At 42.0% G+C, this 23155-nt stretch overlaps 1 protein-coding gene across 3 annotated transcripts in view; it reads right to left on the bottom strand.

Annotated features, from left to right (window-relative positions):
* Positions 1-23155, bottom strand: part of LOC131592364 (thromboxane-A synthase-like) — a 229298-nt gene that overhangs the window by 147866 nt on the left and 58277 nt on the right. The gene's annotated exons all lie outside the window — the stretch shown is intronic.

Raw genomic sequence — 23155 nt, 5'->3', positions numbered from 1 at the left:
AAATTAACAGAGAAATTAATAAGGGGATAAGCATATGAGTTACTACACAAAAGGGAAGCACAGGGAATATGGCAAGGTCATCTTGTTTTGGTTTTACTCACATTATTAAAAAAAGCCCCAAACCTGCCAAGGCAGAGTTTAGCACAAGGCAGTCAGCTGGTACACTCTGCAGAATAGTAAGCAGATTTATATTTTAAATTTTTAGTATTTTAACTGTCTTTCATTTTCATAATTGATGAATATTTTTATCCATTTAACTAAATAAACCTGCCACTGTACTCAATTGTTAGTGTTTTAAATGAATTCAAATTGATCAATCTAAGGAAGGTGTGCAAAATATATCCCCTTAAATGAACAATAAAGGATCTGTTTTAATAAAACTGCAATATTTGAGGACTGTACTCCATTGTGTTTGCAACTTGTATATGGAAAAAGTAACACATTTGATTGCATTAATCTGCATTTATATTAATGGAAGACAGACTATCATGATCTGTTTTCATTCTTAAGAGAAAATTCACTAACAAAGTAGGATACTTATGTCTCATATTGAATCTTTCTTGTGTTTTATGACACACCACAGAATATTAGCTAGAACAATACAAACTCCTGTAAATACATCTACTGCTGACATAAATAAACAAGCCCATGTAATGTGTGTATACTTTGAGGGTATTGTACCACACTGAGCAAAAGAAAATCTGGTAATCAAAAGTAATGATCTGACTTACCACCCTTGGGTGCTAAATTATTGTCCAAATTAGCAAACATTTGCCACCACCTACAGTCCTCCTGTCATAGAGTCCCTCAATTATTTCTTTTATTCTTATAGTACAGTTGTGGTTTTTTTAAATCCTGGACTTGTAATACCTTTATTCTGCAGGACAATATGTCTCCAGTTTAAGGCAAGAACTCTAAATTTTCCTTTAGCTACAAAAATCAGAGGATGACATGTAAGAAAACACACTAAAGATAAAATTATGAAAGAGGTGGATTAGATGACGGCCTGAGGAGAATGGGTATTGCCTGAAAAGAATATATATTCTCCCCTGAAAAGTTCTTCATTACTAAGGTAAACAGAAAAGATTTCTCATGCATTAGCACACAGAAACTAAGGTGGACAAAGCCTTTGTAATACCACAAAAACATACAGCTAACTCAAAAAGGCTTTTGCCTGCAGACATCGTGGGAGGGGAAAAGGCACACATACACTCACACCGACCTGCATTTTTGCTATAGAGATACTCCAGCCATTGCAGGACTTCAGCCTGCAATTGCTATGAATTTTCAGTACTATAAAGGCTGCCTGCTGATGCAAGGGGGAATCCTGGGGTCAGATTCACCCAGCACTGTTCTCCAGGCGGCTGTTTAAGGCTGGTACAGCAGGCTCAGCCCACGGGCACACTCTGACCGCTGTGCCCAGGAGAGCAGCCCCAATCTGCACAAACACACTGACATTTCCAGCCACGCTGCGGCACCAGCGGCACGCAGGGCACGGCTCGAGGTCACCGGGCACAGTCCCACAAAGGGTGCAAAGCACTGCTGTATCACAGCCGCACTGGTTGGGCAGGGCAGAGGAACTTCCAGTCCTGGGGGACCATGCCAAATCAGCTCTGATCTCCAGCCCACTCCCCTCCTAGCCTGAGCCTTCAGCAGGGACACCCACACTGCAGCCTGAACCCTGCCTGCTCGCTTGTGCTTTGGATTGCAAGCACGCACATAGGTATTGCACTTGCTGTACCCACCAGCTGCATTCCAGTGAGCCAGCAGGATATTAACATTTTCAAGAAGCCTAGGCTTTAAATGATTCAGTGGAAATGCCTTCCAGAAAGCCAGCTTCTTGGAAGAACTGCTTCTGGCTCACTACAGGAGGGGGTCAGGCAGAACACATTTCAAATCAGGTCTGTTAACCAGTAACTGATTTTCCACCTCCAGGACTCCTAAATAATTGCACTGGCTTAAAATTAACCACACTTTATTGTTTATCCCTAAAGTGAGAAGTACTAGGCTGCAGGATGGGGAAAGAGAAGGAGGTGAAAAGCACCCGGGAAAGAGTGTAAGAAAGCATCCTCAGGAATAGAAGCAGCCTTCATTCTCTACACTCCAGGATACTTTCTCACGCCGTGCAGCACTGCACATACATACCTGCCACTTCCAGCCTCCACTGCTCCCCCCTGGGACCCACTGCTGTCCTGGCCTCCCTCAGGGGCCTGGTAAGCACCTGATAGCAGCTCTTGTGGTAGCAGGCCTGGCAAAGACAAGTACACGCAGGACCCCACGGCGTTGCGGTGGCCAGACCATAGACAAGGCAGAGAGCATGTCAATGCATCCCTTACACACCAAGGTACACCTTTCAGCTGGAGGAAGCTGGATCCATAAAAAGGCCCCTGTCTTTGCTCTTGATAGTCACGAGGAAAGCCAATGAACCTGCAAGAACTCAGAGTGAGGGGATAATGCCACATGGACGCAGCTCTGCCAGTTTTGCGGCCTCATCCCCAAACACGGCCTCTGGTAGACAGGCACTCTGAAAACATCCTCTTCCTCCTCTCCTGACTCATGTTTGAAGCACAGCAAGCCTCATAAGTGCTTTTGGTAACTTATTTATACTGGCTGAGTTTGGTTTGCTTCAACCAACTATTGCAGACTTGTCCACGTTTTATAATTGCACTTGTACTTAGTATCTATGATATAGCCAAGCACCTGCTCACAATCAGCTGCTATTTTACAAGAAAATGGGAGCAGAGACCCCCATCTTTGCTTCCTCTCCTCATATTTATCCGCTGGATGATCTGCAGTCAAACTCAGAAACGGCACCTGCTGACTTGTACCCAGTGGCTTTAACCTCCCTAAACCAGGAATTGTAACAAAGCAACATAGGGATTAGGAAAAGAATAATCAGGGAGAAATGGAAACATATGTATTCTGTTTTTTTAGAAAAACAGAAGGAAACAGAAAATCAAAACAACACCCAGTATTATGGTATGACACCATGTGCATCAGGAAGAACTGCTGTGCATTAAACTTCAGTAGTAACAATTAAAAGCATAGTTAGCAATGATGCTTCAAGTTTAAAAAAATCACTTAGGTTTTTCTTTGTTTGGAAGCTGCAGAATATGAGCTATCATCAGCTCAGAAAATGGTTGGGCCAGGGGGACTTGTCGCGTGTGGCCCATACAGTGAGGTACCAGCCTGAGGACAGTCCATCATCAAACAGGATAATGCAGGAGTAGGGAAAACTTCTTCCCCTGAAGAAAGTATATTTTACAACATCTGGTACACCATGGAAACAGCAGCTCAAGTGGGCTGACTGCTGCACACCCAGAAGGTACTTTGTTTACATGGCTGGCGGTTGCCTCCCTGCAGGGAATTTGCATTCTCCGCACCCTCTGAGTGTGTATCATCAGCTGCATCTGTGGATAGAATCATTCACAAGACCAAATCCTGCTCTCAGGGATACAGGCACAAACCCCATGGAAGAGAACAAGATTTGTGTCTGCATCAGACAAAGCAAAGTCTGGTCATTGCCAGCCATTTTTCTTGAGACACTGAATGTTGAAGCTTCAGCTTGAGCTGCATACATGAAAGGGCTGAAATTGCTCAAGTATCCCCTCTCCTTTTTCTCAATAGACTCTGACACTCCAAGACAGATACTTCAGCAATTTCCTCCTCATTGCATATTCACCTTGCTAGCTCCTCACAGCAAGGAAAAAATCTGTGGCAATGTCATCTTCCCTCCTTGCTGAAAATGGTTGTAGGCACTAAGCCAAAGTTTTCAGAAAGAGGCAGTATTTCATAGAGAAGCCAGGCATTTTGATTTTTGGGGTGTTTAACATGAGGCATATTCAACCTATTCCTTTTAGTTGCTCAATACCTGCAGATCTCAAGGCTGTAAATGGGAAGTTACTCAGATTGTATGGAGGTTGCTTTGAACGTTTCATCTTACTGCAGGCGGAAAACAAATGATGTGGTTTATGAACTTAACTATGCTCCTTCAGGGTCATGAGAAAAATGGTTTGAAGAGGTCCACAAAGCTGGGATCCAGCAGATGCATGCTCCTGACAGTAACTCAAAATTTGGACTACGAAACGGGTCCTAAAGAATGCAATGAGGGTAGCCCGTGCATTTTGTAGTGTACTGGATATCACAAAAGCTACTGAGCTCTGTGGAGATGGATGTGATGGGCCCATCAAAATTCACTACAAGTGGGAAACATTACCCATGGAAGAATAGCCAAGGGAAAAAAGCTGCTTTTGTTGCTCCCTTCTGAAAAATATCAGATATTATCTGATGTCAGTCACTTTACCAAGACACCCTGGACTCAAACCTGTGACTCAGAAAGCAAAGATGCCACATCCCATAAGTAGTCCCATATATGCTCCACATTTACCACCCTATATCAGATGTGATGCTCTGTTTCATTGTGATAGTAATAATCACAGCGTCATTGTTCAAGGGCACACCTCATATCAAGAGATAAAAAAATCCATACAGTTATTTATGGTACATAATGACAATAAACAACATTTATGGATCAGATTTTTAGCATTCAATGGGCTTTCGCACATCTTTTTTATTTAGACCACCTGAAAAAGAAAATTGCTAATAACCTAGTACCTAAAATGATTTTTTTTAACATAAGCTAACATTTAATTAAAGTAACCTTGTATCAGTCTGCAACCTTCTTTGAAGGAATAACCCCAGACTGTACATCATCTCCAGTAATAATCCTAGTGAAATCACTAGGATGCCAGCAGACAAGAGGAGGAACACAGCATGAACTTCTAAGCAGACTGATTCTGAGCTATGTACATAGTTTGTTTCCTTTGATCATTACCATTAATGGTTGTCCTCTGTGTGCAATTTGGTTTAATTTATGTGTGTGTCATTTCAGATTTTAAAAAACACATATAGCCCTTCTAAATTTATTAAAGGCAGCCTTCGTACCCTTAATAGTTATTAAGAGAGGTTAGTGTTATGTAATTAAGTTAATCTCATCTGTAAAGGCTAATTAACTGAACACTAATTGAATCTGCATATGAAAATTTGGACAATGTGTTCTCATTACACAATTTTTAAAAAATTACCTGAGCTAAATACCAAACAAACTGTAAATTTCTCTCCTTCTACCTTTCCAGATCTTTAATAAAAATTAAGCAGGCAGGTTTATTTCTGTGAGTTGCATTAGTCCTTGTTGTCCTTAACAAAGATCTGTTCTCTCACTTCAGAGAAACAGCTTTAGTCCCTCCCTGAAACATGGATATTTCTCCTCTTGTGTGAGCTCTTCCTTTCTGCCCTTACCCCATGCCTCTCATTGCCCTCTTCTTCTGTCACCTCTCCCACCCAGAGAGGACAAAGGTTCTTTGGTTCAAGTCATCACACAAAGGATAAGAAGGCATCTGGATATCACCTTAACCAATCCTATCACCCAAAAGGATCAGATGGCACAGTACAATTGGGTCACGCCCATTCAGCATCCCAGCTTAAAGCCACTTTGGCAGCTTTGGCAGGGCACTACCTTTTTGTCCCCAAAGACCATTCACCACTGAAGTACTCATCTCATCCTTCTTCCCCTGGGTGTGCCAGCCTTACAAAAGCAAGATGTGTTTTGGACCCTTTTCTGAGGTTTGTCTTTTCTTGAGACATTTACTGTTTAAACCAGTCAAGTTTCCAAATGGGAATTAATAAAAGCACATCATCTTTTCTGGTATTTGCTGTTTCTCCCCATTAACTAGGTTAATGGCTGATTCTAATAGGCTGAAGTGTTGGAAGGAGGGGGAGCCAAGGAAGCAAACACAGAGTGGAAAGCCTGACCTCAACAGCATGCAAGGTTTCTCAGTGCATGGGGCCCTAAGTCCTCAGATTTTCCTCACAAAACCCACCATGTGTTTTTAACATCAGAACTGAAAGCACCTGCACTGGCCAAGTGGATGGCTGGATGGAGCAGCTCCAGCCAGTTCACAGTCCCTCAGGCACCCTGTGGCACCCCACTTCACAGCAAATACTTAATGGAAAGAGGGTCACAGAAATGGGAAATGGGATACACTGCTTGTCATCTTTCTTTAGGAAAATAACATATTTTCTAGGAGAGGGAACAATGAAAGATGCACACAGCTTTCAGTAATGCATTTGGTCTGGTGGCTGAGGAACCATTGTCACACCCAAAAGGATGAAAACCAAGATAAAAACCAGAAGACTGTAAACATTGAAGCTGTAGGGAAGTGAGTATAGATGGAGTAGAAAGAAAAGATACAGCCAGAAAAGGAGGAAATCCACGGTTTTCTCAAGGGTCAATCGGGGACAAACCTTGTTCAATGTTTGGAGGACTGAGTTTGGCACAAAAGGGAGCCTGGCTTCAGTGGAGTTTCCGTTTCTGAAAAGACAGATCCTTTCCTCAGCAAGCAGAGACACTGAGATTGTCATACTAGAAGAACTGAATGACCTGAAGAACCTGAACAACTGCAACTGAGGAGAGTCTGTCGCCCTGAAAACTCAGCTTCTGAGCTTGCTAACATAGTTTTCTAAAGACTTTCCCAGGACAGTAACTGGGTTACACATTGATATGTGTACATTCTTTCTGTTAGACATCTTGTGATGGACATCTCTCATGGCCAGTGCAGTGAGAAAGTGTTATCCTGACCATCCAATCCCTGGCTGTGGTCAGGAGCCTATAAATCCTGGGGGGAAAAATAAACTCTCTCTTCTCTTCACCACACCTCAACCTGTGTCCGTGTGATCTGTTCATCTTCAGCGGTAACAAGAGTCTTTAGTGGAAAGCAAAGCTTCATGCCCTTAGAGAGAGACTATGTTAACTCCAAGAATTTCTGCAGTAGTAGGTGATTGCTTGAAAATAAGACAGAAGTGAAAAACCTGGATGGACACATTAACCATAAGATAAAGATGATGGAAAATGTATGATGGAAAAAAGTATGACGGAAACTACAGACGTAGAGTATCTGGGATAGGCTTCCTCTGGAATGCTGCATGTAAATCTGATGAACTGCCACTTTCAAAATGAATGAATTAAAATGGAACAAGGGGAGAAAAGGGTTACAAGAATCTTTGGGGAACAGAAGGCCTGTCTTACAAGTCATAATTAGTAGAGTCCATTTTAGCTAACCAAAGGTTCGTTTTAGCAGACCAAAGGGAGGAGACATGGTTGCTGCCTAGAACTGTACTGGGGGGAATCACCAGGGAGAGAAAAATATCTATTTAATATAAAGGCCTAGATTACTAAAAGATCAAAGTAGCATAAACTGGCTGGGGATAAATGTTGCTTGAAATTAGATAAAAGTTATTGACTATTGAAGTAGCAAGGTTTTAGAAGCCTTTTAGTCAGCACAGTGACTGAAGAACCTCAAGAAGGGTTTTGAGGCGCAGGAGGCAAGACTTGGATATTTATAAAACTTAAGTGTAGGATGAATAACCCAGGTCATCTACACCTCAAGGAGATCTACAATCATTTCTAGAATAAGATGGACTCTTCTCATGGAAAAGATTTACTACACTTTCACATGTGTACACTGCATTCACACTTCTTGACTCACCTTAACATTCCAACTCATTCTCATATAGATACAGTCTCATACATTAATTTGGCACACTGCAATGAGATTCTTGCTTTCTTTTTGTCTCTTTTTTCAATCTCATTTCACTTTACAAAGTTCATTTTCACAACATCTCTGGGCTGCTAAATGCCCATCTGTCACAGGTGGGGAGTTGGAAGTACACAAGATTAAGCAATTTGCCAAATGCCACACAAGAAGTCAGTGGTAGAGCCAGAGTCAAGCTGAAGTTTACAAAATCCTCCTCCTTGGTAGCTTACAAAAACATTCCTTCTCTGCCACAGAAACACAGGCAGTATATGAGAAAGGAAAGGAATATCAACAAATTTGATCTGTTTCTGAGCTTTCAGACATATCACATGCTTGAGGCTTTTAAGGAAGGCATGAGGAAAAGTACCCAATATTCAGGGCTAACTCTGAAATGCTTTAAGTAGAGGGAGGTCTCTTCCTCACCCAACTGTTAGCTTAAGATTGAATTACTCTTATAGTATGCATAGCTACAAATGTAATTAGTCATAAAATTATCCAGACCCTTAAATTATTCCAGCGGCTGTATTCAACTCTCTGATTATTGCAATGATGAATTCTCCAGCCTGATGACACTGGCTAGAATAATATTTCTTTTCATCTATTTGAAAGTTACCTGCTGTTAGCTTAGATCTTGTTTATACCCTCTACAGAGATAAAATTGCAAACTTACTATTTTTACTAAGACTATTGTCTAAATAACACTTAACCCTGCTAGGCCCTTATTTTACTTCATAGTAAATGTCACAGATGACACCTATTCAGGCTTCTAGGAACCTTTGTCCAAACCAGAAAACATGTCATTATGAAGACATCCACAAAGACAATTACAATTTGTTCAATGTGTGCCCATGAAAGGCTCCATATGAGGTCTTGCAGACTCACTGCAGTTTCTGATCCTTTGATAAACATATATTTATAATAAGCCCAGAAACTAGGAAAAAAAATAGAAAGGAACAATGGGTTTTGTTTTTTTTTTTACTAAAGTATGTAATTTCCACTAAACATCTTCTAAGTTGTCTTCTTTCCAAACTGTGTGTAATTCTCTCCTACACAATCTCTACTTACATGTAATTCCACTGGATTGCTAACCACCTTAGCTGCCTTAATATTACTGTATCCTCAAATTGCAACAGGAAAACAGAGAATTACAGTGCTCTCTATAGGAGGGAGTTCATTGTACAATAGAGGACCACTGCAATGTGGATTTTCACTGTGAGCTCAATGTCTCAGATGGATTAGCATAAGCATTCAGCACATCTCACTAACAGTTAATGAACTTCATTACTTATTTTTGCTGGCCTTCCTTAATAGAAGCAGAACAGTCACTGCATAATTTGAAGAAATGGAAACTTTTTGTAGGACATACAGACCTGGTGGCTAAATCTAAGGAAAACAAAGATTTGGGGAGCACTCTGACAACACAGAACTGTTTCTGAGGGCATCAAAGTGCCATTCAAAGAAATGAAGGTTGACTTCTTTCCCAAGAAAGGAAGTAAGAGAATCTTTCTTCCAACGAGATTTTCCACTTCAGAAGAGTGTCCCCTTCCTTCTCAGACCTATCAAGAGCAGACTCCTTCAGACTTTGAAAATGTCATTTTAAAGCATAAAATATCTTAACTAAACCCATTGTGGAAAAGTCTGCCTTGGGTGCCACAGAGTGCAAACAGACTTTGAAATAAGCATTGGAAAAATTACACATCCTTGTGCAAATCTTGGCCCCTTCACCTACAGAATCAGGATGACAATGATTAAGCTTTCTTTTCTGATGCAAACTCTAGGCCATCTCATTCTGCTCACTAGTGCCTAAGTGGGTACCGTTTGGGTAGGTTTCAAGAAAACCTCATCTATGGGACACAAGATCCCTCATTCAGTGGGTGGTATCTTGGCCTCCTCAGACATTCCCCTTGTGTAGTGCTAGGGGTCTCTGTCTTTGTTTATTAACTGGTTATAAAGTCCATGCCACTTAATTTTCTGTGACCATCAGGTTTAAAACTATGAAACATACACTTAATATAATCACACATGAAATAACTTAAGATCATCACAAATTTAGCTCTCAAAGTTTGATTTTTTTTATTGAGATAACACTAAGATACAAAACGGTATCCAAACCAAAGCTCTACACAGCATGCAGAGTACTGCATCCAGGGAAGAGACGTGGAAAGATCATTACATGTGACAGACCTTAATCATGCCACTTAATGCATTACTGAAAGATACCAGGACTATTTCTGTATTTTAACATGGCCAGACAAGCTTGGCTTCCTTTTGTCCAATTTCCACCTTGGATGGGATCCCACATATGGATGCAGCTTTCAAGCATGAAAAGAGAAAAATATCCCCATAGATTGTATTGGCCTCTGACAGAGAGCAGAGCATGCTGCTATCTGCAGCATGGACAGGCCAGGCATAGGCATGACAGGACCCTTTTGCGCCTATCTATCACATGACACCTCTCTAAAAGCCACAAGGTTAAGGGTAGATACATCAGCTTGACACACACAGGGCTTGGGGTGATCCCATACATTCAGCAGGGCAGGGGGGGGAATGTGTCTGCAGAGCAGCATCTTCAGCCTAGCCATGGGAACAAACACTCCCAGTGCTTCATCCTGCTCCCAGAGCAGACACGCCACCAGGTAGGACAGAACTACCCCAAAGCACTACGGACAGAGATGGGCTGTAAAATTATGTGCAGAATAGAATAGTTTTATCCCTCTGGGAATACAACAAACTGTAGCCCCAACAGCCACATTAAAGCAGGCAGTTGACTCTTCACCTACTTTAAAATAACTGTTCCAGCAAAATCTCGTTGTTTTCATAAGGTAAGTTAGTCTTCATGTTCTGTCTTGAAGCCAAACACTGTTTTAGACCCAAGCCACCAGTGTGGTAGCTGGTAGGATCTGAGCACAAAAACCAGAAACACTAGAAAGCCATATCAGGCCTCCCTGGAAAAGGATTAGGAAGAGGCAGACAGAAACACACAGTGCCAATCTCTGTGTGGGCTGGAGAGAGGATTGCAGAGAGCATCAGGAGCTGAGATAGCACAGGGAAACTAAACAGGAGACTGCAGTGGAATGAGAATTTGGGGGCTCTAGCAATCAGTAAGATCACTGGCTAGCACAGGATGTGACAAGCAAAGTCAGAGTTTCAACTATGACAAATTCAGAGACAGAAGAACTCAGGTTTGGAAGTGGAGATTGAATTGGCTCCTATCAACCATTCATTTCTGTTTCTAGATCATCACTCAAGGCTGGATTCTGCAGCAGCACCAGGGAAAAAAAACACTTGTCAAGCCATCTGGGTTTGCTTCTTTTTTTAATGAATGATGCTACACACCTGCAAATACCAGATATTTTCCAGAGGAACCAATGCATTTAGCTGTCCTTTTATAACTGAATTCATCTGCACACGGAAAAGGAGAAAGGTGATTGGCACCCTTATTCAGTACAATGCTTAATGCAGGCCTAGATGTTTTGGCATAAGGCACAAAGTCAAGAGCAACCACTGCTCCTCCCTCTCCCTGTGAATTAACCACATCCCTAAGAGACTGGGTCACTGCTGGAAAGTAACCACTGCCAGGGATATAAAACAACCTTCCCATCCTCCCCATAAAGCAACCACCTGGAGGGACTAGAAAGAAAAACAGCACAACCAAGCTCCTGATGAAGACATCATCTCAGACAGAAAACTGTCAGCACTCTTTCACTCTCCTGCTTTTCTTATGTACATGGTACACCTGTACAGAGGGTTTGCAGATTCCCAGGTCCAAGAGGGTCACTTGTTTTAGGTAGTGCTTTCAAAGCAGGGGCTTTCTTCTGAAGGTCCTCAAAGAAAAGGTGACCCCTCTTTGGTAAACACTAAGACAAATTATGGGACATTTGAATGACTAAATCTCTCCAGAAGTAAGATGCAAAATGAAATGATGCGCAGTGAGAAGAGGTGCTAAAAGTTTAACCTGACATCAAGGCTTGTCCCACGGAAAAAGGTACGAAGGAGTGACCACCAGACAACATGACATCCATTTATGTCCTTTGAAGTAAAGAGGCAATCCTACCATACCACTGGGAATAGCACAGGGCACCCTACAAAAGTCATGGGGAAGCTCTGGCCAGTGCAAGATTCAGCAGCAGTGCTAGCTGATCTCTAAACCCAGACCTTGATCAACAGGAAAATACTGGCATGACCAGAAGGAGAATGGACTCCAGGACCTCAAGGACCTTTCATAGACACAGGATGGTTTCCTTGCTTAAACTTCATGGATAAAGCTGGGAGGTTTTACCAATTGTGATGGTTTTGGCTCGGGTAGAGTTGTTTTTCTTCACAGTGGCTAGAATAGGGCTATGTTTTAGATTTGTGCTGAACACAGGGTTAATAATACAGAGATGTTTTTGTTATTGCTGAGCAGAGCTTACGCAGAGCCACTCCAAAAACTTGGCTTCTTCATCATGGATTTGTGTTAATGCCTCTTTTTAACTCAAGATATAAATTACAGGGTTGATGTGGAAGAGCAAGACCCAGATGAAGAGTGTATATATCAGTCCTCTGACTCTCCTGCCAAAATTTCAGGCTAAAAATGTTATATGTACACCTCCTTACTTATATGTAGGAAAGTATCTCTATATATTCGTAACAACCTCAGGTTATTATTTATATGACAATGTAGGATGCACAAGAGAACCAGGTCCCCTAAAATACAGGCAAATATCTCAGCTCCTGCAGAACAAGTCATTCCTAGAGGATGATAGATTAAATTCAATTAAAGGAACAGATATGAAGCGCAGTCTTTAGAGCAGAGTTCCTCTCTCCCACAAATCCTTAACAGAGTAGCTGGACATTTAGTTTTGTTACATGCCAAAATCTTTGTGCCTTGTAAAGAAAGAGGCAGGAAAGGAATGTTAACGACCTCTTTTTACAGTAGCCAGTTGTCAGAGGGGGTGGGAGAAAACAAGCCACAGGGAAAACAATTGCCAATTTGTGGTCTTGACCATTTAAAAATGGATCCCAAAATAGTCTGCTGAATTGTTTCACCCGGAGCAAAATTACCCATGAATACATATGCATGCACACAAAAACAACATCTCTTGACGCAGTGCTGATGGTGACTGCAGTCAAGGAAGAAGCGTTATTGCATTCCACATTGTGAAAAGACCACAATGCAGTAATTATTCTGAAAGGTTTTCACAAAGCACAATTATTAAGCTAACATTATCCTATTATTGTTTGTTGCTATGGAGATAATATAATCAATATATTTTCTGGATTGATTTTTTTAATACTACTAGCACATTGCCCAATACAGCAAGATTTAACTCAATGCATTAACTGATTTTAGTTTATGATTGGCAAAGTCTTGAGGCAATAGATTGCAATCCATCTCATGCCTATTATTCTATCAAGACACTTAATGTCAAAATCTCTGCTGCAAAAGCAAGTTTACTTGTTGAAAATGAGAAAAAGGATAACAAATCTGTCTGAAGAGATGTAATCTTTTAAGCATGAATTTTACACTTATTTCTATTTTTCCTAAACCAAATGAAAATTACCAAACTGACTACAAAAGTAGTAGAAAAGCAAGTTGGGTTTGAACTCTCAGCTTAAGGTACTTGTTTATTCCAGAGGGGATGTTTTGAGGCATTATCCTCCTGGGTGTAACATAAACTTTTCCTGCAGCAACAGGGACTCTGGGAAGGTGGCATCAATTGTGGCACTGTGCCAGAGCCTACTGGTTGCAGATGCAAGTCCACAGTCTATGTCACAACCTCTTCCTGCACAAGCTCAGGAACCACTGGCTACCTGCTCCCATGCCCAGTGGACACTTGGGTCTTCATCTCAGTGGGTGGTGAAGCAAAAGTGTTACAGCCACAGCCCTCAGTTTCCTTGCCCAGAAAACTGCAAGCACACTTCCTTTATTTCAAGTCTCCCTCTCCAGAGGATAGGCTTTCAGCATATCAAGGGAATGCTCCTGTGTTAGGACAGTGGTAAGTTCTGCACAAACCTGAGTTCCAGACCTTTACAGGACAGTAATACAATATATTAAGAGGCTTCAATCCTGACAGTGTTGTTCCAGTCTGTTACCTCACCTATCAAAAGACGGGCTCATCACTGTGAAACGTCTTTGAACATATAGTTAAATAACAGCAATAATAACAAAAAGCCTTTTAACATATAGTTGCTGTAACAGTTCAGAGAAGGATTTTATCATGTTTTCCCACTCCCATGGCCATACTATGATGAATTACCATTTCAGCTTTTTGATCATAGAATAGCTTGGGTTGGAAGGCACATTTAAAGGCTTTCTGGTCCAGCCACCTTCAGTCAGGAGGGACACCTTCAATAGGTTCAGTTTCCTCAGAGCCCTGTCCGAAGTTTTCAGGGATGGGAAACCTCAGTTTCCAGAAACCTGAGTCCCAAAGGTGACAATATTTTTTCAGCACAGTATATGCTTAAGACAAAATTAAGTGCAGCGGGCTAGACTTTGCATAACTAAATAAAAGTAGTTATAGAAACATTTAGAAGTGCCAACACCTGTTAACTCCTGTGACAAATCATATGGTTACACTTTTGGGTACCAAATCACAGCTTTAGCTTCCTTGGATTAGACACCAGTACATAAGCATTTTGTCCATGGAGCACACAGCTGCTTGATAAAATGTGAAATCACAGCAATTCCACCTTCTCCCTTCCCTAAAGGCACTGGATTGGGTGGTCTTGTCTTTCTATGTAAAATAGATTGGGGCTCAGTAATGTAACTTTTGGACTATCTGGAGGGGATCCAGATCATTCACAGATTAAATATGTTGCCTATGCAATGCAACACATCTGGCCCATCTGGCCCAGGGGATAAGTAATAGAGTTAGGAATGCACATTCACAGCCCATCCCCTGCAAGTCTGCTGTGCTGACACTAATCCATGCAGATCTAGGGCTGGTTTGTGAGCCACCTCTGTCCTCCCTGCTCAGGCTGGCACAGGTCATTGTCCATCACATCAGTGATGCTACTTGTATTCTAAAGGATACCAAATTGCTACCTGGGCATGTGCCACAAGATAAGCACATATACAAGATAACCACATACATCGGGTTGCTTGCCTTCCCACCTTGTTTACTTTTATGCTGATTTATAAATGCTTTTTCTGCTGGATGGGCTTAGACGAGCAGGTATGAGACTGCCCTGGTTACAGAAAGGGTGTAGACTTTCAGCACTGTGTGGGTGTGACCGTGCTGTTACTCCATACCAGCCACATCATCACTGTGAGGAGTGCTTTCAGCAGCAAAAGTCAGGCACTTTTTTGGTCTCTCCCTTACCGGAAGGGGCAGGGGAAGAGAAGTGGCTTATTTGGGTTTTAATTTCCTCCTGGTGTTAAAAGAATAGCATGGATACTCATTCAGACAGGCTACTGGCACATGTACAGCCTTAAAGGACCCTATCTTCTACTGCATCCGCACAGTAAAGTACTGCTTAAGACACACCTTTCTGTCAAGCATAAAGAAAAACCTCATTTGTTTCTCACACCGACTGCCTGCTGTCCACCACGACGCCTTAGCATGCAACAGCTCTGAAATTCTGCAAAAATAAAACTAATTTAGCTAGAGGCAGGCAGGGAATATCAATTTTGGTAACAGGAATGATACAATTACATTCCTAAGCAATTAGTCTCAGTAACAGACAGACAGTATCTCTAGTAAATCATCTGTAGGCCTGATTTTACCAGTCTCATTCATACCAAGCAGAGCCTACCACCAAGACCTCCTTCATCTCGGTGCTGGTGGACCAAGATGCTCCTTAGCAAAAGTAAAGCAATCAGTGTCAAGCTATAAAGGTTGAGTTTCATCACACTTTGCTCTGTTAAACACTGTAATTGCTGCGTACCACTTTCTAGCCAAAGACTACATTTTTTTTAATTGATCAAATAATAAAAATTATTGTTATTGTTGTTATTATTATTATTATTACTACTATTATTATTAGTCCACAATACAGCGGTTGAACTTTGCTGCTGGAGGGTAACCTCACATGTAGCAGAGTCATGCAGCAGCAAAAGACATGGCGCTGAGACATCTGTTGGAGAGGAGTCCCATCCTTGCACAGCAGGACTTCTCCTGGAGCTCACATTTCCACACTATCTGTCCCCAGCCACTGTATTGACCCAGTCTGCTCCAGGAGGATGCTGGGATCCTCCAACCTTAACTCTGTGACTTTTCCTTCACACACTAAGAAACATTTCTGTACCGAAAGGGCTGTCAAGCTCTGAGCAGGCTGCCTAGGCAAGTAGTTGAGTCACCATGCCTGGAGGTATTTAAAAGACCTGTGGATGAGACACCTAGAGACATGGTTTGGTGGAGGATTTGGCACTGCTGGGTTAACGGTTGGACCCAAAAATCTTTTGCAACCTAAAAGATTCCACGTACAACAGAGCCTTAGCGGGAAGGACAGCCTTACACCGGTCCAAACACAGTGCAAAGGGCTCTTGTAAACTGCCTTCTCTACTACCTCCACAGCTAAATATAACTGAACCTGAAACACTTGGCCCGTGCTCATGCAGAAAGGTGGATTTGAGATGGGAGGTTGGAGGGGAAGCCTGAACCACGCGCTGCAGAGCTCCCTTGCCGGCTCCAGAGCAGTGCTGTGCTCTGGGAGACAGGAGCTGTTCAAATGTTTTGACAGAACACGCCGATTCCTCGGGAATGTTTTTATTCTAGTCGATGTGCCAATTCCGCACAGATTTCCAGCAGAAAGCAGGCAGACTGTCTGGGTCTGCTGAATTAAAACTACTTCACCCAGAAAGAAGTTGCATTTTTAGACTACTTTTACTCAATCCATCATTGTATTTGTTTTAGTCAGTTTGTTGGATTGTTTTCAATTTTACCTGGAAATTCCATTTTTTAGCAGGATCTAAAGACAGGCCAAAAGCCATCAAAACGCTGTAGAAAATTAGGCTCAAGCAAAAGACCACGGAGGACTTTTGAGATATAATTTTGTACATAAATAATGCAAAGAGATAAACAAGGAAACACAAAAATTAACCATGTTCTAACTAGAACTGCCTAGTCTGGTTCTGCAAGAACCCAAAACCTCCATTTTTGCATTTGCGGTTGTCTTTCAAAGGCTTCCTTTTTTCCCTTTGCCTTAGGGAGTTATTTATAGGGCTATTATAATTTGAGGTCTGGTCTTCTCGTGGCAGGTCCTCCATCCAGGAAATGAAATAGCATTAGAAAATGAAATCTCGCGTTTATGAGGTCTTAGAGATGGCTCCCTGGGGCACTGGGGGGAAAACAAAAGAAGTAGGGAGAAATATAAACACAAATATAACTACAAGATACTTGCAAGGTCCCTAATTCTATCTGTGATGAACTTTATGAGACTCTTTATTAAAATAGAGACCTCTGATATAAGGTCACCAACAGCTTTTTTCCCCCCAAAGCTCTCCCATTTCCCCCTTTTCTGTGATCAAGTGCCTTTTCCATTTCACCTTGGCTGCAAGGTGCTTCTTCCCTAGACTGCCTTCAGAAGTGGAACAAAAATAAGGATAAATCAAGTGCTCCCCTTCCTCCTTCTGCCTCATCACACACTTTTGACAATGTACCACATGTTGCAGCATATTAACAGATCAAGGCAGATGTGTTCACGTCTCTGCAAAAATCATGTATCAATCACCAATTTCTTACTCATACCCCCCTCTGTGCTTCCTTCCTAGACAACTCTCTAAGGCCACAACATCCCTTATCCTATCTAGGGCTTATCACCCACTGCTTTCTCTCAATATATGGAAATAAAAGCAAATGAAGGCAAATTAGGGAAGACTTTGGTGCTCACCATCCCCTTTCTCTATGTGTCCAAAGAGAGACTTCCCTCCAACACTTTCTCTTCCCATGCATTTTTACTTTTGAGTGGAACAGGGAAAGCGCCATTCAGAAGAATAACAGCCATGTTTAAAGTCCCACTCAGCTTCACAGAGAATATTTAAACTCATCAATGTATGTGACTTCTTATGGCTCCCTTAGCTTAACTTTCACTAATTCTGCTTAAATCAACTCAGGCATCATCCTGCCTATGAAAGTTAACAATTTTCTATACTCAATGAAACAAAAGCCATCAGATATAACACATAAAAACTATGGAAATTCAGCAAATAGCAAAGACTAATTTACACTTATTTTAATGTTTATTTCTTGCATACTTTATTATGAAAATACATAGTTAAGAATATTTTGAAGCATGTAGCTCAGTTTCTTTTTCTCTTGATCATTTTCAATTTTCTTGTAATAACATAAAATAAGTTACCAATGTTTAGTGAGGGTTTTTTGCTACCTGAATATTTAAAACTTCCCAGGACAACTATCCAAAGATAGTTCTTCACTTCACTTTTCCCTCTGCCTTTTTATAAATCTCCTAAAATTCATAGAATATTACAAAATTAAAGAATCTAAGTGGGGGAAAAAAGTTAATAATTAATAAACAAAATTAAAAGTTTAAAAGTCCAAGAACAACCAAAGACAATCATTCAATTCATTCATCCATTCATCAGCATTGCATGATGACAAAGTCAGAAAGAAAATACAGCAATTTGAAATACATTTCTTTTTAAAGCACACAGGTTTGTTTAGACTTTCTGTTGATCCTTCTTTTCTAAAAACCAACCAACCAAGAAACCACCCAACCACAATAAAAAATCCAGTCAGGTCTCAAAAAACCCTGATTAGATTCCAACTCTAGCTGATTCTTGTTTCACATTACCATCCAAATTTAGACATGCACCGAAGCCACTGAGGCTGTGGAGAAACAGTTTAACTTTTGAACTTTCTACCTCTCTGATAAGATTGCCCTTTCTTACTCTTCAATGTCTTTCTAGGCAACTTGTTCTTCTGGATCAAGCTGCATAAATGCTTATCAAAAAAAAAAAAAAAAACCAACAAAAATTCAGAAAAAAAGCTGTAAAGAAAGTAGCTTTTCATTTATTTCTGAGAAATCAGGAGAATGCTGAGCACACAGTGGCCAAGTTACAAGTGCCACTTTGCAGCTACTGAAGCCCTCACAGTCCTGCCCAGTGCCTACCCTACAAACTCTCCCTACCTTTCCATCACATTCATTTGACTACAGGCCATGAGTATGACCTGATTTCACACTCAGTCCCTCTTAGGGAAAGTTATATTTCAACTCTACATCCTGCCTGGGAAGGGGGAAAGTGGGAAGAACCCAGAAGGTCATGAGTCTTACAAAGCTACCAGGTGCTGATGCCATCCAAGGTGCATTGCAGGCAACCAGAAGGCAGCACACAATGAATACCAGGGATTTACCAGCACATGTTTTAACAGGGTGTTCTTCAAAGCCTTCATTTTAATATAAAGCCTTACAGAAACCAAGCCTATCTATATGCAGTGGATCAGACCCACAGCAGCTGTACCTGCCTATTCCCAGAAAGGACAGGGATGTATCTTGCTTGTCACCCTTTCAGGATGACTTGCTGTACAGAAAGCCAGCCTCTTATCTGAAAAGACATGTCGTGCTGTAAACATTTCTAGTGGAGCTTGGGTTAGCAGCACTTGTAAGAAAACCCTAATGAAAATAAATTGTTATGTATTTACCCATATGCTGAGGAGCATATGGCTAATGCATTTAGACACTGCTAATGAAGTTAAGACTCTGCTAAATTTGTTGGCTCATGGATAACAACTGTTCACAATACCCAATCTGAGCCTGCTATAATTTTAGCATTACAACTGATACCTGGCCATTATTATACGTACTTGTCTTGCTGACATAGAAGTACTGGATTTCTGGATGCGGGGTTCTCCACATGCAATAAGGAGGTGAACAACATAGGATGTTTCCAAACTCCAAATTGACAGGTAATGTGAGCAAATTACAATTTCATGTAAAATAACAAGAATTGGTCTTATTCATCATATCTCTGACTGTTGCTTTCTTTCTTAATTTCAAGGACTAAAAGATTTTATCTATTCCAACCCCACTCCTTCCAGGCCAATGCAACTACAGGCAAAACTGAAGAGAAGGCAGTCACACCCAAGAAGTAGTCCTGCTTATATAAGTTCACATGTAAAAGCCCATTGAGTTTACTCCAACAGCTATTGGAATTCCCCTGTTCAAACATATCCCTACTTTGCTGCTTTTCAAGGTGAGGGTCCCTACTTCTGGAGACCAAGGTAAAGTCTGGCTTGTGACTACACTGGCTCTACCTTTATGCTACTACCTTTGCAACTACACATTATCCCATTCTCTCAGCCCAAACACTGTGTGCTCAGCTGTTTGGGTTCACTGTTGCTGCATGTCAGGCCTTAATTTAGCAGTACACGCTGCTTGAAGAGCAGGCTGCATAGCAAATTCCAGAGGGTTATGTGATGAACGTGCATCAGATATAACACGTGGCAAACTTCCCTACACCATTTTCACAAGCCAGGTGTCATTTTAATGATGCAGACCTCTGCTCTGACTGATCCTGGGTAGTCATTTGGCAGCTGCCACCAGAAACCCATCAAAGAACAGTGGTCAAGGATGATATAGAAGAGAAGTATCCTTCAGCACTGCTATCTTGGGGACCACCTCACTCAAATACCTTCATTCATAGGCCAGAACTCAGGTCTGGCATTCATTCACAGCCCCAGTTGCTCTGAGAATATTGCAAAAACATATAAATTCCCTCTGGCCTGGGAGTGTCCCAGTCCATTCAAGACAGTGATATCAGCTTCTCCAAACCTAACAGGCTCCAGAGAAGTTGTCCAAAATGTTTCACCATAACCTGATCAAAAAGCAAACCTATGTATTCAAGAACACCATCTTTACTGTTTTGCAGGTGGATAAAAGAGGCCCAAGGAGAAGCAAAAGAAAGAGATTTGGTTACCCAGAAAAGAAGAAACCTTTGCCCCAGTCAGACTTGCCGAAAACCACACTGAGAATCTGAGGAAAGCCAGGAGCATGATTAGGAAGTCTCTTCTCACTTTCTGTGCTGCCACAGAAAACATCATCCTCTTTCCACCTCAGAGCTACCAACTGCCTCAACCATTGCCTCTTCCCACCACGCCCCACCCCCCATGCAGCATTTAAGAAGGCAAGTATAAAGTGTGTCAAAAAGAACAGCCAAATCATGGCTTAAGGGATACCAAAAACATGATGATGCTCATTAGTGAAGTCTGCATCTCCTTCTAGTGGCAACTGCCGTGGTCTATGGGAAGCATGCACACAGTCCTGCACAAAAATAAATGTTAGAGCTGCTCTAGGAAAAAGCCACATCATCAGCACACCATTCCTTGTAATACAAAAAGGAATTGTTTCTTCCCTCAAAGGAAAAATTGTATAGTCCAGAAGAGCAAAGGCATCTGTCGTGACCACTACCACCTTCACTGCATGAGTCACCATTATTTACCAGCAAGACAGAGAGGATTCATCCCCTTTCTCTATCACATGAAATCTGCCAGTGCTTTGTGCACCCTAATACTGTCTCAGCATCCATAAACGTTATTTAAAGTTGACGTCACATTCAGGTGTATCTTGCAAACACAGTTATGGGAAATGCTGCAAGTGCAAAGAAGCTGAGGACATTGTGTCTCTACAGAAGGGTCTCTGATGTGCACACAGTGCTCCCCCAGACACAGGCTCACCCTGCTGAGACCCCCACCACTGCAGGGAGAAGCTGGGGTGAGCTACAGCACAGCTCTACCTGATGCTCATCTCAGAAACTGAGGCTGAAGGCTGCACTATCGCTGAAGGTTGCAAACAGCATTTAGTCAAGTGGGAGACAGCCAATTGTCTTAATGTCTTGATTTCCTGCTTTAGGTTCCCACAAAAAGACACTGCACCAACTTTGTCAGGTTATCTGACAATGCTAACATCTGATCAAAGGAGGTAACACAGACTATCAGATGAAACTAGGAAAAAAAACATCTTTAAAGGGAAGAAAGACTGGCTTTATAGATGTAGAAATATACACATAAATCCACATCTAACTGCAGGTTTTCTGTCATGTTGCAGACAGTGAAATGGCAAGGTTTAGATCTGCACCACATGCATGTACATGCCTCCCAGTCTAGGGTGGTGGCACTCCCAGGATATAAGAGAAGACCTGGATCACCCCAAGAGGTCTGCTCTGGCAGTCAGAAGCCCACAGCAGATGCACACAGGCATCTGGGGGAGACAAAGACAGGTTGGTTGGTGATGGCACAGCCAACCTTTCTGGTTCCACACAAATAGCTATCAAGTTGCAAAACACACACTCCCTATCTCATTCCTCTGTTGTTTATCTGCACAAAGAAACACAAAACCATATGCAGGCTTTCACTGTCAATATAAGTCATATTATTCTTGTAATTCAATCCAGGTCCAGAGGCCGAGAGCTCCTTTTCCTCCCTTTCCCCCCTTTTTGCTCCCCTCACCGTTTGCCTCTCTTCAACCTTGTTTAGGTTTGAATGCTGTGTCATTAAATTCCAGAGCAGTAAACACTGCAGCCTCTCTCTCTAAGCACCCACACAGTGCTTTCTAGGCTAAAAATTAGACATGGGGTAATTTCATTCCTGCAAGGACTCTGCCTTATATTTTCCTTTACGTCCAACTCAAAGGATGCTTTCGGCAGATACGTAGCAAAGAAAAAAATAATATTTGCTCTCTGCTTCCTCCCTGCACTCCCCCCTTTTCACTCCCACCCATCAGCCATAAAACAACACAGCCCAGCCAGATCCCAAACTGAAAGCAAGACAAAGCACCCACACAGCCCCCACTTCCATTCAGCAGAAATGGGCCGCCCCGGGGTAGCCCAGAATCTACAAGTAGGCCAGACTGAAATAAACAGAGTAAACAAAGAGTATCCTGTCCAAGCTGAGAGGGGCTAAAGAGAGTGATGTCTTTCATTAACATGCAAGGCAGGGATGCAAGCACACAGACAGTCAAAAGCATCACTGGAGCTTGCTAGGAGTAATAGGAGGAAAGCAACACATGATCACGCCATTGTAAGGACCCAAAGCACATCACTCAGCTGCACGCAACTGCACATCCCCACCTACTGAGGAGCAAAACAAGGCAGCAACCCACACACCTACCACCAGCCCAAAACATCAGGGGCAGCCCCAAAGCTGCTGCAGCTCTCCAGGAGGCTGGGTAGGGAGCAGTGCACACAGGTACTGTACCAGGTGACCAGAGCCGTGCAAATGTCAGAGTCAATGACATTTAAAAACAGTATAGCTGTCATTTTACAAATGGAATAGGAAAGGGGGAGAAAAGCACAGCACAGCCATAGCAACAGGTCAAGTGAGAGAAAAGGTGATGCAGGTATGTGAATTCTCAGTTTTCAGAGCATTTGTCACGTAATAAAATCATTAGCCTGGGAATTGATAAAAGAGTTTGGTTTAATTTTTCTGCAACCTACTGCTATAAAGCCCATATAGATCCATGTGTGAAAGTCCATGCTGTGAATACCCCTGCATCAACCATTACACAGCTATCACAACCCTCACATTTTTCCAGACTCATAGGAAAAATGCAGCACATGGAGAGGTGAGCAGTCAGGAATTTGTAGCAAAACAGCAGTCTGTTGGCTGCAAGTCTGCTCAGTTATTGGA

Source organism: Poecile atricapillus, chromosome W (genome assembly GCF_030490865.1).
Source record: "Poecile atricapillus isolate bPoeAtr1 chromosome W, bPoeAtr1.hap1, whole genome shotgun sequence".
Taxonomy (NCBI): domain Eukaryota; kingdom Metazoa; phylum Chordata; class Aves; order Passeriformes; family Paridae; genus Poecile; species Poecile atricapillus.
Note: the sequence above shows the minus strand (reverse complement) of the source record. Positions and strands in the feature narration are given on the sequence as shown.